General features: G+C 36.0%; 1 long non-coding RNA gene across 1 annotated transcript; it reads right to left on the bottom strand.

The window, feature by feature from the left end:
- LOC122870738 lies at positions 1-15,333 on the bottom strand. The gene is made up of 3 exons (XR_006376652.1): positions 2,027-15,333; positions 1,641-1,904; positions 1-1,535 (listed from the first exon to the last, which is right to left on the bottom strand). It is a non-coding gene; the product is annotated as an uncharacterized LOC122870738 (long non-coding RNA).
- Positions 15,334-15,505: the final 172 nt, after the last annotated feature.

Below are 15,505 nucleotides of genomic sequence, written 5' to 3'. Positions count from 1 at the left end.
TGTGTTTGTATTTCACTTTATTTCTGTGTTTGATTGGTTTTCATTTAGGCATTTTAAATTTTCAGTGGATGGTAGTTATTTCAGTCAAATATTTGCGGTAGTGGGCCAATCACATGTCATATTAAAACGAAGAATGCTTGCGGTGATTGGCTGCAAAAAAAAAACGTACAAATAGTCATTTTTTTCTAGATCTGGGTACAAAAAGGATCACAAGCAGTATCGTTTGACTGGAGACATTTCGATACTACTTGGTACCTGGTTATTTTGGTAGTAATACCAATACCCAGCCCTAGTCGCAAACTATCCAACAAAAACTGCAACCCAAAATTACTATCATTCCAAAATATAACAAAGAGCTACAATGAGAAATGCAAAGAAATGTGATTTGCATCTAAAATCACAGCTTCAGCATGACAGTGTTGCCTGCCTTTTGGTGTGCAATTTCAGTTTCTCTAAGCTTGGTCTTTACAATACCTTTTGGCAAGCTTGTTAACTATATCCACTTCCATCCATCCATTCTGGTAAAGATCTTCAACCACACTGAAATGCCTAATCATTCACTGTTTATCATTTTATACTCCTTTGAGGTCAAATTTTACAACCCTGGCAGTAATTTGCTCCTTCCCCTCGACACTGTAAACTGTACTTGGCACAATGATATACTATACACCATATGCATTATTCTACCTGGTATTTTCTGTGATATTTGTGATTAAATATTAAAACATATTCAGACATATTCAGGTGCAATAACAATATAGCACAATTAGTTGCAGTAGTTATAATTTCCATGATTCTTAAATACACACACACACACACACATCAAAATAATACACTAGTTTTCACTGCACCAGCCCTGAATAACAATGTTTTAATTTTTCTTTGTTTTGCACACAACTGTGTTTATGTCAAAGATTATATAATAAGTCATAGTTGTCCTGTTTGTTGACCTACTAAGCTGCATATATTCATGTGTGCTAGCCAGCAGTCTTATTCTTCACCGGCATTGTTTGTGCATTGCTACATTTCTTGACACATTACTGCCACCAACTGACGATCAGTGGATTGTGTGAAACCATTGGCAAGACTGTGTATTGCGCCACCTGAGTGCTTGCGAGTGTGCAATGGCATCCTCTAGTGCTTACCCGAGATACTGACAAAGCAGGGACCAAAACAGATTGCCATTGGGATTTTCACTGGCATTGCCATTAGGATTTTCATTGGCATTGCCATTGGGGTTTCCATCGCAATTTTTATTGGGATTACCATTGGAACTGACATCTGCATTGTTATCACCATTGGTGACATTAATTCCATCCTGGTTTTTGGTTTGTTCTGGCAGCTCCTGGTTTCGAATAGCTGTAGCACTTTTTACTCTTGTTATTTTTCTTAGCTCCTCTTTTCATGAAGGTCTTCATACACATGGGACACAGAGTTCCTTTCCTACATCTTCCATCTGATAATAAAGGCTTTAAGACATTCAAAAAAAGTTCCAAAGCCAAAAAAATCCACAGATTACAGCAAAAACCACAGTCCTAGAAAAGAAACAAAGGTAAACTTTAAGACTTATTTCAATATTTATGGAATGTACTACTGCTTTTATTGATTATTCCAAGGACATCTTTAACATGTGGTTTTACCTGGTAGTATTAGGTGGTGACACCAAGATTATGTTGCTAGCAAGTGTCATGGATCTAGGCTGAACCCAAATGCAGACTCCAGACAAGCAGGTATGGTAAGAAAAACAAGTAATTTATTGTAAAACTGGCAGGTATGGAGAATGGCAGGAGTTGGGGCTGAGATGAGGGGAAATCCAAGGAGTTGGTGTAACAGTGTAAATCCAATGAAGTGAGTTTGCCGGTGGGCTTAGGTGGCTGACAACACGGGCAGGTTGGCAGGGAATCCTAAAGACAGAGAAAACAAGTGTAAAGCAAAAACTGGCAGGCAGACAAACAAACTAACAACTAGGCAAGGTAAGTAAGCAAACTAGGAAAGTTCTGGACTAGAAGCGTGGCACATAACAAACCGAGTATGACACGATGATCTGGCAGGGACTGGATGTTGGTGCTGGGTCATTTTAGTAAGGCGGCGATGACTTGATGAAAGCCAGGGGTGCTGATTACTTGATGACTGGCAGGTGTGTAGCAAGAGCCGAGCCGGGACCAGGAGAGCAGCAGGAGGGAGCCACCACCAAACACAGAAACAGAGAGAGAACGAGCAGACAGACAAGACAAAACCAAAATGCACCTAGCACACTACATCCACACTAAAAGGCTGAAAATAACAAAAACACACTCATCAAGCAGGTGTCACAGGCAGGAGTCACAGAAGAGGGGTCGACAGGAAGCTTTCGTGAATTGCTCAGGATCTTTTATTTTTACTTACTTAAATAGATGAGTGGATGACAATTGAGCTGTCCTAAGATGTTTATTGTGTTGTGTGTCTGTGGTTGGATTTGTGGTGACATAGACTGACTTATGTAAAAGGTTAACAGTAACATTGAGTTATATCATGGTTTGCATGTGGAATATTAACAGCCATCAAATGAAAGTAAAGAACTAAAAGGATACTGATTCACTGTTAGATTTAGTTGTGTAAAAGCATAACGTCTCACAAAATGGAAATCCTCTAAAGTACATTGTTTTAGTAAATGTCACTTGTCTTCTTTTCACCTGTGCTTTTAAAGCCACAATATGCATTTATAAAACAGTAGAATTGGGCCCTTTGAGATATACTTAATTTTTATAATGCTAATAATAGAACCAGTCTTGTTTTTTGAGGATACCAAATAGTTTAAACATTATTTGAATGTAAATTTTTTAGAATAATTATATTTTACAATTATAAAATACACTGCACTGACTGAAGAAAGCTCAAAAAAGTTTATTATGTTTGAATTCCATTCGCTTGATGTTTTAAAAGTCACAATAATAACATTGTACAACTAAAATGATTTTGTTACAGATTTCTCCCTCTAATTGAAATAATTAGATTTTACTGGTTTTATTTTTAATTTTTTTGTAAGGGTGTTAAATGACCTAGTATGTAAAATACAAAAATATTGCAATCCAAACACAAGTCTTTTGCCAAATAAGACTTTTTGTTGTTGTTTTATGCTTTCTCATGAAAAATTATGACTTTAACTTTTTTCTTCAAATTATGACTTATGATATTCTACTATGATGTTCTTCTTATAGCAAAAAATGTTCATATAAAAAATAACTTTATTTGTGATATTGACTTTTTCTTTAAATTACTACTTTTTCTTGTAATGTTATAACCCTTTCTTGTTAATACTTGACTTTATCTTGTAATATTATGACTGTTTTCTCAACATCATGAATTTATCCATATTTTGACTTTATTTGATAAAATTTTCATATTAAGAATTTTTTTCTCAAAATGACAATTGTTTTCACCTAACCTTACGACTTTTTTCTCGAAATTTTTCTTCATTCTTGACATCTCATATATTTTTTCTTAGCTGCAAAAAAGAGAGCTTTGCAGAACCAGTTACATTCTTAACCAAAAGAGGCCTTTTAACTCAGTTTTAATCCCCCAAAATGGTATTAAGAGTTTTTACCTGCATTGCTGACAACATTTATAGTACTAATAGAATTCTCCGTATACAGTGTGAATAATTGTGATACATATTTTTTAAAATGTAATTACTAATGCATTAATAATAATAATAATAATAATAATAATAATAATAATAATAATAATAATGAAAATGTATAGTGATATGGTGGTATAGTTTCTGTAGCAACCTATTTTACAATCACAATTCTGAACATTTAGCTTATTTGATTGCTGTGTGTTGTCACTTACAAGTGATGCATTCTTATAATCGGTTTGGATGAGTGTCTCCTCGTAGGTCAGCTTTTCCTTGCAAAGTATTCCATTCTGGGAGGTGTTGAGGTTTGTCATCAAGCAGAAGTACCAATCTCCATCAAACAGAAGAGTGGATGCCCAAACAGCGCTCAGATACCAATATTTGATCGAAAACTTCACAATAAAGCTGCAGAAATAGTTGCAACAATAATTACAGCTGCAGTGAAATATCAACTTTTGATAGTAAGACTCAATTAAGGTGAAAAGCTAGGTGAGGATCAAAGGAGGTGCAGCTAAGAACACTACATCATTTCGATGGACACCTGGTCTGCATGAGCAAAAACAATCCATATCGAATAAGTACTGCAGAATGAAGAAGCAGGCTATGAGCAGGAATGCACTCGCAGCATTTGACATGATTTTTAGAGTTTGGAGGAACATCATTAAGGTGCACCATGCTGGCTGAAAGGGCTGAAAAATATTGAGTGAAAAAATCTTGTTTTCTAAGGGATGATGCTGCAACGCAGATCAAACATGTGCGTTGGAAATATTCTGTCCACCAGTCGAGGAAAAATGTGTCAGCCACAAGAACAAACAGGAAATCTTCTGCAGCATTTACCTTCTCTGATCAGCACAGTATGCTTTCACTTCTCATTTCCACAGTTAATTAGATTTTTAATGTCTCTGCATCTTTCAAAGGAAACATGTCCTGTAACATCAAACATGATCAGTTGTACCTGTAATTTTTTTATTTCAAGGTTTTGGAATATTGCTTTGTTTTTGTTTTGGGGTGGAAATTTAGGAAAACATGTAATGTGCACATAAAACATTTAGTAGGTGTAAGCAATTATTTCTAAACTCTAACTGTGTTAACACCATCCTTCTCCCTCTTCCATTTTTGGTGCAGTCTGTATTGCTGCCCTCCATTGGTTACAACTTGCATGTCTTTCTAGTAACAAAATATGAAAGTGTGAAGAAATAACAAATGTGTGAAGAAATAACAAATAAAATAAATAAAAACAAGACTAAGAATCTACAGCCCTGCTAGCAGCTTTTTTGAGGCTGTACTTGGGCACAACAGTGCTTTGAGATAAATGCTAATGTCTGCATGCAATAACAATGCTAATATGCTGATGTTTAGCAGGTATAATGTTTAGCATGTTCACCATCTTTAGCATGTTAAAATGCTAAAATTTGCTCATTAGCACTAAATTGGTAATGTCATTAGTTTTGCAGGTAAAATTTAGACCTGATGTTGGAGCTACATGAAAAGTCAGGGGATCACAAAACTTATTACAATTCATCCTGAGGGGAACATGAATGTCTGCACTAAATTTCATGGCAATCTATTCAGTAGTTGTCTAGACATTTCAAAACCACAAATGTCAACCTCATAGTGTTGCAAAAAGAAAAGTCAGGGATCACCAAAGTCATTTGGATACATTGTCTGGGAATCCAAAATTTGATGGCAATCTACTCAACAGTTGTTGAGATATTTCTGTCTGGACCAAAGTGGTGGTCCGACCGACCATCAGACTGATATTGCCATCTAGTGAGCCACTAGCATACCCAAAAAGATTTAAAAATATGTATCATACTTTGTGGTGTTCACAAATGTGTCTTCCACCAATTACAATTCCATTTCCTTCCAATTACCGCCCAACATGAATCAATGGATGTCAAATGCATGTCATTTTTATTGAGACTAATTTCCTCCTATCATTAGTCTCACCAGTTTACACATGTATACTGTATATACACTACATGCGTAGAGTTACAGTTCATTTTTATGAAAAAAATATATTGGTGAGAAAAGGTTTGCTACTCTGATAAATCGTGTGAATATATTTAACTCCAAATTTATTGATACGCTATTGAGAAAATTTTATATAAATACTAATTCCACTATACAACAACAATCCCAAGTGTTGTGCTACAAAAATACTTTGATATCAAACTATAATAATAAAAACTATAAAACTATTATAGGTAGCCACAGAAAGACTTAAACAAAAGTGGGAAAAGGACTTAAATCCTTTATTAAAGTAAAGCTATCAGTACCACAATGGAATAATACTGCATTCAGAAGTTTATGTAAGTAACAGTATATAAGTATTCAACGTCAAATGTAGTAAAATATCAGAAGTACAAGTACTCATGGATGTTTTCACATTGTTATATTTCTTTTGCATTAGGACTGATGTGATATAGGCTACTGTAAATATCTAATTTCTCCACATACTGCTGGTGTTAAACCCTTCAAGGAATAGTTCATTTTTGAGAGACACACCTATGTTTAACTAGGCTAACTGTTTCTCCCTACCCCCAGTCTTTATGCTAAGCTAGGCTAAACATGTCCTAACTCCAGACCCTTTACTTAAAAGAATAGTTCAACATTTCGGAAAATACCATTATTCACCCTCTTTCCGTGAGTGAGATGTTCAGATTGATATCAATCTCATGTCTGTGTGTTAAGTACAGCTCGAGCCAGGATGTGGTTAGCCTAGTTTAGCATAAAGACTGGCCGCAGGTGGAAACAACTAGCCTGGCCCTTTCCAAAATTCAAAAATACACTACCAACAGTTCTAAAACTCATAAATTAACATATATCTTGTTTGTTTAATTCATACATAAACAGAAACATAAAAAAATTTTGTGTTATGTAAAAGTTATGTGCTGGAACTATTTCTTGCTGAGCCTGGTGCAGTAACTGTGTGCCGCTTCCTAAAGTCTTGTCATCACAGTGAAGGTGCCAGGTTTGGTACCATCATACCTGTACAGAGCAAAACCTGTACACACCGACCATATTTGGCAGCCCACGCTATAGCCAGAGACGCTGCACAGAAATAGTCAACAGGGCTTATCAATAAACTGTTCTTCATCAAGAAATAGTTCCAGCACATAACTTAACCCCTAAAACCACAAATTGTCATTTTTACATTTCGGTAAACAAGCTCAATATGTGTAAATTAGTGAGCTTTAGAGGTGTAAGTAGGTGTATTTTTTTACTTTGGACTGAGCTAGGCTAGCTGTTTCCCCCTGCTTCCAGTCTTTATGCTAAGCTAGGCTAACCACGTCCTGACTCCAGCACTGTACTTAACACACAGACATGAGATTGATATCCATCTTCTCATGTAACTCTCTGAAAGAAAGCAAATAAACTAATACAATTTCTACAAAAGTTTGAACTATTTCTTTAAGGCACAGACATGAAACTGATAAATATTCTCAGGTAAGAAATAATGTGAATAGGGGTATTTCCAAAAATGTTGAAAATGTTCAACAAGAGGAAAATAATGTGAAAGAAAACACAGACTCGTCACTTGTCTTTACTTAAAATACAACAAATGAGGAAGGTTTGTTCCCCCTTATGGAGGTCCAAGGCATTACCAATCAAGCCATGACAAAGCAATCACTACAAATCGAGCACAGAGAAAGATTTAATGTACAGAGAAAAAGATTTGCATCACTGAGTGCATAATAAAATAAAATTATCTTTGAAACCTACACATTTCTATCACCACACTGGCTAGTTTAAACTCTAGCAGTGCATCTTATTTATATTTTGCATGTAACAACATTAGTCTTTAAAGTAACTAGTTACTACAGCTGTCATTGTTAATGTAGTGGAGTAAGAAGGGCAATATTTCCTTCTGGAAAGTAAAAGTTCTCACAAAATGGAATTATTCACATAAAGTAAAGTATTTAAAAACTAGTATACTAAATGTACTTAGTTACTTTTTATCTCTCGGCTTAACTAACCCAAACCCACATTCCTCCCTCAGAACACAGCCATTTAAACCTTTTATTGTGTTAATCTTATAGTTGTTGTCTTTTCTGAGAATAAAATATAGTCTTATTTTCAATGCCTCTGCATAATGATGTACAAACTGCTCTACATGGTTCAGCTTTGAAGAAACACTGTCAAACTGACAGAGAAAGGCTTATCTCACATGACACTGTATGATTGTTTCTGGACATCAAGATGTGCGACAAGAACATTTGTTTTTCACTGAAGTCGATGCTACTTTACAGGAGATGGGAGCTTATCTATTATTGCCAAAGACAACTAAAGTGCATGCTGCTTTACCCATTAACTCAATGGCTTGTACAGTAATTCATAAAACATACATTAATATAACACTTAACCCTATAATACTTATAGGGTTTGCAGCACAATGTGTTAACATTTTATTCACTTGTATACAAAGTATACAATCATCACATTTTTTTAAACAAAGTGCTATAAGTAACCAAAAAATCTTTCGATAATTCAATTCAGTGTCACATTCAACCACTGATGATATCACCTTTTGTTTGCATGCTATGGCGCTACTGTATAAGGAAAAAAGGCAAACATTTAACCCATAGATACATTTTCAACTAAAACTTGTGTTGCGAATAAAAACTCTAAAAATGTGCTGCTTTTTAATAAATTTCCATAAGTTAATTGACAAACATAGAAGTTTAGCAGTCATGAAATTTGGCACTTCTTTGACCTTCCCTCAAGCACACAATGCATCCACATCCAGTGAAGAAAAACTATGCATAAAATCCAGAGTATCTACTTAACATATTGTATATTTGTGCACTATATTTTCTGCATCCAGCGTGGAAACACATCTGAGACTTTGTGGCTGAAGCTACTTTCCCTGATTAATGGGATTTGGGGGCGCTACTGGGCTCTATAACCAATCTTTCATCTACCCTTTCATTCATGTTTTGCTCATCATAAAATACATCCTCTGTGTTAGTATCCCTGACTTGTACATGCTGGTGATACGTGCCCATTGCTAGCTATATGGTATCATAAACCCTTTATAAATGGTACTTTATTAGACAGTGGTGCCAAATTTCATAAGTTACTAATGCAATAAAGCATTTGCACAACAGACTTGTTAAATATCCTCCTCAAGGTGTAAGTGGCCTCTTTAATTCATCAGTGAGACTGTCTTCCCATTAAAAACATCAGAATAAGTTGTTTATTCAAAATACGTTTACCTGGCACGGATTTCTAATAATCATGTGAATTATGAATTGACCGTGAGAGCAAAGGCAGCCGTAATTATAATGTTATTGGATAGGTTTCAAAACCTCTATCGTTGGAGGTTGTGGTAGAGGATGAAGTGTCTGACTATGACACAAGTGACTGCTGTTTGTTTCCCATTTCCTACTAACAGTCAATGCTTGGTTTTTTTAAACCAAAATTCTCTTGACACAGGTTCCCTAACCATGACAAAGTAGTTGTTTTTCACACTAAGTCATTTTTGTCCCTAAACCTAACCAAACCTTCACCACAGAGGTGGCAGATCAGGAAACGCCATATGAATTTTTTTTGTAACAGTTTCAGAAGGCACTGACAACTGATGTCATCCTGCCAGTATGGGCACAAGATCAGAAAACACAATGGGTTGTTTTTAAAAGCAATTAGAAATGATTGATTGAAATATTTTGCTTTTTAGTCTGGACTTGTCGACCTTTCTCCCTACCATTCTTAAACATCTCTGCAGATCTAAGCAGAGAAGAACGCCACCACCTTTATGGCAGAAAGGTAAAACACGTTAATGTATCCAAAATCTGCTATATAAAAGAAACAACAACCAAGGGTTTCTTTCAAGCAGCCCAGAGAAGTGTGTTCCAGTCATCTCACTTTCTAATAAGCCATCAAATTTGCAGTTGTAAAGTTTAACAAGTTGTTGAATTTAATACTCTGCAGTCCCTTCCCATAAGGTGGTCAGTGTGCTAAAGAGCTATTTCAAAATAGAAAATATATTGTGCTGGAAGATGACATACTACACACCAAATTAGTTTTTCACAATCTCCAATCCAAAATGTTGTCCTCATTACTGACCTTTATGGCATAAATAAATTATTTATTAACATTAATAAAGTGATTATTTACAATTTATAAACCTTTTACAAAGTATGACATTTTTTAAATGGTTTTAAAAATGGTTAATCCAAGACCTCTTGGGCTATGTGTTTAGCTGTAATGCAAAACCAAAAAAAAAAAGTTCTTATTAATGAATTTTTTACTGATCTATATTAATAAGTGATTTATTAACAAGCATCCCTTATGTGAAAGTGGTACTGAAAAAGGTTAATCCAAGATCTCTGGTGGGCGATGTGTCCAAATCCAAACTCCATAATACAGGTTCAAGTCAAGTTCAAATCAGATCAGGCAGAGTACAAATAATTCAGTCACTACAATACTGGAGGAAACTGATAAGCCTTTGGTTGAATGATTTCTTTTTTTTAATACAGTATGTAGAAGTATTTTTGATCAAATTTAAAATGGTGATTACTGAAATTCATCAAACCCTATTTGTTGGATTGATCGCAATCTGCCAACAAGTCCTCCAAACCAGACAACCACATAGGTCATTTGTTCTTACCCTCTAATACGACCCACAGGAGCATTTCCTAAATTAGCGCCCCCTACCGGTGGCAGTTGAGGACGGATTGTAAGGTGAGGACGGGCTGCAAGCATACATTACGTCACATTACGACATAAGTCACGTGACATTAAACACGTGGTTAACAATGTCAGTTTGGTTAGGAAAAGATCATGGTTTGGGTTCAAATAAGTACGCTACGTAAGTTACACAACTAACGTAAGTTAAGTTACATAAGTCACAAACGTAACGTTATGTAACATAAAACCTTAAATAAGTCAGTGTTGACTATTGGCTTCACACAGGACCATGGTCTCCTGATTAAAAATCCATCATCTCCATAAGCAGACTTTCTAGCTCTTTAAGCTACGTCACCTGACTTCCTGGTTTGCTCCTGTCATAATTACCACAACCACTAGAATACTACAATAAACGTAAACATGGGTCGTAATAAGCTGCTTGCACAAAATACCTATATGGATGTTTTTCTGGTGAAGACAGTCTGCAATCTGCAGAACTCAGTGGCAGAAACGTTTTTCTCTTTGTGAAGTTATAGACCTCAGAAGTTTGTAGGAGTCTCTTCACCTTTGGCACTGGTGTTTGAGAGAATTATGAACATTTGAAAGCATGTAGCCTACACTGAGAACATGTACTGTATATGCAATGAACAATTTGGATAATTAACAATGCAAAAAAACAAGAAATGAAACCTACAGCTTCTATCAGATTAATCTGACCATCAATGACAAATTGTTTAGAGTGTCAAGATACTCTTGATAAGCCATAATAAAAGATGCTTTCTTTCACATGTGATGATTACTGGGTAAACTTATTTTGACAAAATTCAAAATAGGAATTAATTGTTTAAAATTAACTTGTCTTGTTGAAGAGTTTGGCCAAACATTTAGACTAATGGCACAAACAGTAGCTAAACAGTTGGGAATATTAAAATTCAGTTGATAAGGCATAATAAGGCATCCCAAAGATCCTTTGCTTTGCTTGTAGTTAAGATCCAATCAGGTTTGTAGGAGAAGCAGCCTATAATGTGTTTTTGACAAAACTTAAAATGGCAGCCCAAATTGATTAAAATTGACCAGGCCAGTTTATTGAGGTTGCCATGACCCAAGCAACTCGAGCAGTAAAAAGAAGTTGGTTGGTATACAACAAACTCTAAGGATTCCAAGTAAAAACTGAACCTTAAAGGTGGGGTATGCAATTCTAATCCAATAAACGTCTTTTTGTCAAATTCAGCTAATATCTCCTCACGGTACGCTAGTTGTCCGTTCACTGTGTGCACCGTAAAAAAAACTCCACACAGCACTATTTCAGCCATTCCAGCCATGATGTGTGTGTCAGGTAACATTAAATGACTTGCCCACGGACATTCAGCTGACTTTCTAGTTTCCCAAGATGTGCTGTTGTTGTGATGTTAGCTATAGCAGCAGGAGAGTTGTGAGCATCACTGTCTGGAGCTGCTGTGCTGGCTCTGGGAAACCGTCTCCTCCTCTCTGGCTGTTAGCTTCACAGCAGCTACTGTAGGGACAGTTAGCTAACCCACATCCTAGCTAAGCTAACCTACAACCTAACTAACGTTAGTTACATTACTTTCTGTGTTGTTGTTCACTCTATATCATACTGTTGTCTGGAACCCCCTTTCGGATGGTGGGATTGTGGGGGATATAAAACGTTATCTCCATTTGTACGATTCATCAAATCCAGACTACACAGAACTCTTGAAAAGAGATCGGCGAGGCAGTGGGATGATTCCAAGAGGATGCTATGATGGCAGGCTTTTCACCCCGCCTTCAAGTGTGGCAATTTGTAACAAGTATAAACACTTTGTGTTAGATACTGTTGGAGAAAACATTGTACAACCTACTTCATTTGAAGCATACTGAGGCCTTTAGATGAATGAAAGCACCAAGTTTTACAATGAATTATTGATTTGTACATGAGAAAGAAAGCCTTGAAAAAATGCTTCCCCCCTAATAAATTACAAATCTTACGATCTGAACAATTTTCCAGATTAGTGGACAAACAGCAGATCTCTAATTTCTTTTGCATGCTGTGAAGCTGATAATATCAGGACTCGAGGAAGCAGAATATGCTGAAATTGTAAGTTAAGTGGCAGCATGGTACATTAAGTGAACATTGAAAATAGAAAATTAATTTTTTTATAAAGTGAGGTGATCAGTGATGGGACAGGTTCTCAGAGAAAAAATTACGACTGGCAACTAACTTTTTGGCCATTCAAGTGTTAACATTAAGTCTTCATTCTGGTATCACACAAGCTCCAGTGACTTTCCAGCACAAAGTACAGTATTTACATGTATTACATATCATTATGACAAGACAACAAAAATAAGTTTATGAGTATATTTAACATAATCTGTTGAAAGATACCCCTACTTGCTATGCTATAGTTAAGGTTAGGGCTATGTGAAACTTAACAGTGGGTGAATTTGATTGTGAGGAAAATATCCAGCTAATTGTGCAGAGTATGTTTCAAAGATTACCCAGCTGATTAGAGTTTACTTTACTAACTGGTAGTGTGTGTGTGTGTGTGTGTTTGAAGGAGGAGAGGGGCTGCATATGTACATTTCTTCATCACTGGATAAAGGCTTTTAAAGTCTTTATCTTCCTAGGCATCATCTTCATGCAGAAGGCAGTACAGCACATGGGTTAAGATGATTGTTGGTGATTGTTGTTGGTTTTTTGTTGTTGTTTTCTTGAAATCACAAGAAAATTATTATGGTCTCAAAATTAACAAGCTTTGGTTTTTCGTGATCACAAAATCTTTAGACAAGAATGGGCATAATTTATTTGTGGTAATTCAGCTATGATTAGCACCTCCAAGCCTGAAGTCATGGTATTCTACTGGAAAATGGTGGATTTCTAACTCTGAGTTGGGAGTGATTAGCTGCCAACAAGTATATTGGAGTCTTTACAAGTGAGTTTAAGATGGAATGTGAGATTCACAGACAAATGACTGCTGGATCAATCATTCTGTAATGTGGACACTGTACCGGACTGTCATGGTCAAGGCAAAGCTCTTAATTGACCAGCTTTCCAACCCTAAATGATCAGTAATGACCAAGAGAATGAGATCGCGGCTACAAGCAACCTAAATGAGTTTTCTTCACAGGGTGTCTGGTCTCACCCTTAAAGAGACATTTGAACCCAAAATCAAAAATACATACGTAGAGATGTCTGAGCTAGATGGCACTCGGCTTGTGGTGCTCAAAGCGCCAAAAAATACATTTTAAAAACTCAACAGCAATGTCTCTTTCCAGAAATCATGACCTGGTTACTCAAGATAATCTACAGATTTGTTGTGAGCAGTTTCATGTAGGAACTATTTTCGTTCTGCTGCTCACAACAAGGCTGTAATTGTTTGGGACCAGCCTACTAATATAGTAGTAGTAATATTCCTTCACGGCCTCTTAGATCCTCTGCTGCCGTTTTTTTAAATACAGATTATCACAGAAATAAGAAAATCGGCAGCTCAGTCTTCTTTGACAATACACCAAAACTTTGGAATTCCCTACCCAAGGCTATAAGAGATGCAAGCTCTGTGAACATTGAAAGCTTATACAACATTGCCTTTAACTAAACTGTCACTCTTCCTCTGTTTTATTCTTATGTTTTACATATTTCATTGTTCTTATGCCTTCCTTTGTTTTATTTATATCTTTCATATATTCTTTTGTTCTTAGCATACCTGTTCTTGCTATTTGCTGTCTCTTTTGCTTGTTATTCATTTAATTGCTAGGATAATTTGCCTGTTTTTATTTATTTATTTATAAATAAAGTTTATTATTTTAATTTTTTTCACTAGCAAGGGCACACTATGGAACATTTTCAAATATTATAAGGATATTGCACAGACTTTTACTGCAGCTGCAGTAGCCTTAAAGCTGGATTACCAACCAGGCAAAGCAGTCAACTGCCCCAGGGCCCCAGACCCTGATGGGCAACTAAAAGCCCCAGATTCACTGTGCGGCAATAAGTTTGTTGTGAAGTGAGTAATTGCAACTTTTTTGGGAATACCAGAATATGAGCTACCAAAGGACAATATCAACTGACATGTTAAGGTGGGCACTGGTGATCACGATAAAACAATTTTTATAAATATTTTTAGAAATAGATCACAAAAAGTGATCTGTGATCATGAGGAAACAAACTGTAAAAATAATTACTCCCATAGCTTTCCAACCTTCCATATCTTCACTTCACTCCTGGCAGCAAATAATAGGGCATCAGTTTAGATGAGTGGTGACTTTCTTTGGTTACAAACAATATAGTAAAAAGATAGTTGTCCTCCTATTTTGTTATGCTCCCTGCAATATGTTGAGGATTATGACCACTCAATACCACTTCCTAAAATATTAATTTTAAAAAGTGTCTGTCTGTTTAATGAACATTTATTTCCTTTTTTCATCAGGAAATACACATTTTCTTATCATTTATCTTTCTTCATAAAATAGGCCCAGTCATCCTCACAACTAGAAAATTGCATACCAGAAGAAGAAGGTGGTCAAAGTCAAGATAAAAGCTGGTCAAGGCAACGGGGAGGTAAAATAGTTCTATACAAACTGAGATGTTTTTCCAAAAAGATATTCCTGTCTGGCTCAGACAAATTGTCCTTTGTCACACCCTCTACATGGGCATTTAAAGGGAGATTTAGAGAGTGTAAAGAGTGCGTATGTGGTGCTATGGATGCACTTAAGATGTCAATTTAATGCCACAGTGGTAATTAATCACTAGAGAAATTGTGAAAACATTTGTGTGCCTGCTATGATACCTCTAGCAGAGGTGGTAATGCAGGTATTCTAGGATAAGAATGGACTACACATAGGTGGAGGCCAAAGAATGTAGAGTGTTATTTCCTCCACCAAGTTCATTTATTCTATATGGGTGACACATCAGTGTCTGGTATTGTGCTTATACCATGGCCACTTACCAAAGGAACAAGTCTACAGCAGCTTTGTGAGGCTGTACTTAGGCACACCGATGCTTTGAGCTGAATGCTAATTTCAGCATGCTAACATGCTCACAATGACAGTTAACGTGATAATGTTTAGCAGGTATAATGTTTACTGTCTTAGTTTAGCATGTTAGCATGCTAACATTTGCAAATTAGCATTAAATAAAAATTGTAACTGAGAATCAGAAACAGAATCGGATTTATTGCCAAGTAGGTTTTCACATACAAGGAATTTGCTTTGGTATTTGGTCATTAGTTTTTCAGGTATTTAGTCATAATCCAAAGTGTT

Source organism: Siniperca chuatsi, linkage group LG22, assembly GCF_020085105.1.
Source record: "Siniperca chuatsi isolate FFG_IHB_CAS linkage group LG22, ASM2008510v1, whole genome shotgun sequence".
Lineage (NCBI taxonomy): Eukaryota > Metazoa > Chordata > Actinopteri > Centrarchiformes > Sinipercidae > Siniperca > Siniperca chuatsi.
The sequence above is the reverse complement of the archived record's forward strand: the minus strand, read 5'-3'. Positions and strand labels throughout refer to the sequence as shown.